The following is a 2,471-nucleotide window of genomic DNA, read 5'->3' as shown; positions in this document are numbered from 1 at the left end:
TTGGGGCATTACTTCAGAAAGAGGATGCTTATTGTTCTTAGTTTTTTTTTCCTCATCGCTGTCTATTTTTTCTCACCTTGATGTCTCTCTCCTTCGTGTCAATTATGTATTTGGCCAGGAAGCTTATCTTAGTCCAAATTTCTGCATCCTCCAGCATCTTGTTTATTATATTGTCTGGAGTTAGTTGACCTGTGACTACTTCTACTTCTTGTCTTTTTTGATGCCATCTCATACAGGTGAAGAATGTATGTTCGACGGTCCCACACAGCACTAGATATTCATGGAATATTCTCTGTATATCATAAAACGAACGTATATATTCCAAATATTCATAGAATATTCTTGGAATATATACATGCCTTTAGAATACTCATAGAATATGCTTGAATGAATATGGCAGGATTATTCCCGAAAGAATGTGCATAGAATGTCTATAAATGGATTATTCTCCCTTGAATATTCTAAGAATATTGTCGCTCGAATATAGCATATGGTATATTCTTAGAATATATCCCCACGGTATATTTTGGAACATTCTATACAATGGAATTTTGAATTATCTTATAATAACGTATTCAAATAATTCAATATTATTAAAAACAAAAATATTTGAAGATCTTAATCGAATGCATAACCTAATGTATATAACCCTGATAGTGTTAACCAGTTTTTGAACTCAACGCAAAGATTCTGGATGAATTGATCCAACAGCAACTGTTGGAAACGACAAAAAAATTTGAATGGGCCAATAAATGAACCAATTGCATCAATAAATTGGTTAATTCTCATCCTATTTGTCTTTTTGTATTTGAAATTATTTAATTACAAAGCGAAAAATCCTGGAAACAGAGAAATGGGCTCATTGGTCAATTGAAGTGTAGCGCGCGACAGTCGAATAAGCTCTGTGAAAGCGCCTGTCCCTTAATGTATGGTACATTTGGTTTGCGTTAAATTCGACATTTGATTCAACATGGCGGTTGACGTGGCAGGTTCGCGTGTGTAATGCATGGTGTGTTGGTGTTATTATCAAAGTATAATTCTGTCACGTTCAGTGTACCATTTATAATTTGGGGTTGTCCAATTTGCAGTTCAGCGAATAGTTTGATTTTGGATCTTCAAACAGGAGAGTTGCATCTATTCAGTCTTCAAGAAAAGTAAGTGAAATGCAATAGTATCGATAGTAAAGTCATGGTGATTAACCTACTATACCTCATTTTAGGTTCGAGGAGAGTTGGTGTGTGGGATTTGTTGGTTTGACTAAGTACATGTTTGAACTAGAGTGATTTCAGTTGTGTATCTTCAATAGAGAAAAGTAAGTGAATGACACATTCTTTTGTATCATTTATTTTCATAATTTTTATCACTCGTTTTCAAGATAGTATCAATTTGCCCAAAAGGAAACAGAGTGGTACCTGGTACAGGCAGGTGCGCCAAGGAACTGAAAACGTAATGATTACTTTTTCACAAGACAATGCATGTTGTTCTCCAAGTCATAAAATGTTGTAAATGTTCATGAGTAACCTATGCGAAAAATATCTATTTGATTTTTATTCCAGTTTTATTGTGCCACTTTCAAATAGTGATAATGAACGTTAATGTACATTTTGTTCCAGGTATTACTATTGAAACACTGGCTGATGCATTGTTGGACAAATATAAGGAAAACTTTTCTGGTGAGCAAAATTTGAATAACTTTAAGTAAGTGAAATTCATTGAAGAACCCATCATACCACTTATTTTAAATACTTCATTTGTGGGTTTATTTTTCTAAGTGAGAAACCTAACCTAACCTATTTCTTGATGTAATACACTTTTTCTTTTTCAATGAAATGATATATTTATTATTTTTTAATTAGTGCTGATGAATTCACAGAGTTGTTATTTTAGCATATTTTTTAGTATACATTTGTTTGAGAGTAGGAACATCCTAATTTGAATACATTTCTAATATTTGTAATATGACAGTATTCAGGAATATTTTATTCAGTGAATAAATATTTTGAATTAGATTTTTTATTTTTAATATTGGTTGAAACGTCAAATATTTCAGTGTATATTGTTTTTAAAATATATTTGTTTATGAATATTATGTGTTTTATTACTTGTGTGAATCTTGTATCAAAATGCAATATATACATGCCTAATAGCGGTTACTCGTCACATTCTTGGAATATTCCAAATATTCCTAGAATATTCATAAAATATATTTAAAGAATATTCTATGGTGTTTCTCTATTGTATATTCCTACAATAAACTAAGAATATCCTGAATATTTTATGAATATTCCTCGGGTTCTATTCCTGGAATATTCTTAATAGAATATACCTTAGATATTCTAAGAATATTATAAGATATTCCAAGAATATTCCCAAGGAATATTCTTAAAATATATCAAAGGTTCGCCAGGAGCACTTCCAGGGAATATTCTCCAGAAGATATATATATCCATGGCATATTCATAGCATAATAC

At 31.3% G+C, this 2,471-nt stretch overlaps 1 long non-coding RNA gene across 1 annotated transcript; it reads left to right on the top strand.

Annotated features, from left to right (window-relative positions):
* The first annotated feature begins 964 nt into the window (after positions 1–964).
* Positions 965–2,086, top strand: LOC141485174 (uncharacterized). Its single transcript, XR_012467069.1, has 3 exons — positions 965–1,154; positions 1,220–1,312; positions 1,614–2,086. It is a non-coding gene; the product is annotated as an uncharacterized lncRNA (long non-coding RNA).
* The last annotated feature ends 385 nt before the right edge of the window (positions 2,087–2,471 follow it).

This window comes from Leptinotarsa decemlineata, unplaced genomic scaffold (genome assembly GCF_025532065.1).
Source record: "Leptinotarsa decemlineata unplaced genomic scaffold, Ldec_3_MD MMD2_tig00026307_RagTag_RagTag, whole genome shotgun sequence".
NCBI lineage: Eukaryota > Metazoa > Arthropoda > Insecta > Coleoptera > Chrysomelidae > Leptinotarsa > Leptinotarsa decemlineata.
Note: the sequence above shows the minus strand (reverse complement) of the source record. Positions and strands in the feature narration are given on the sequence as shown.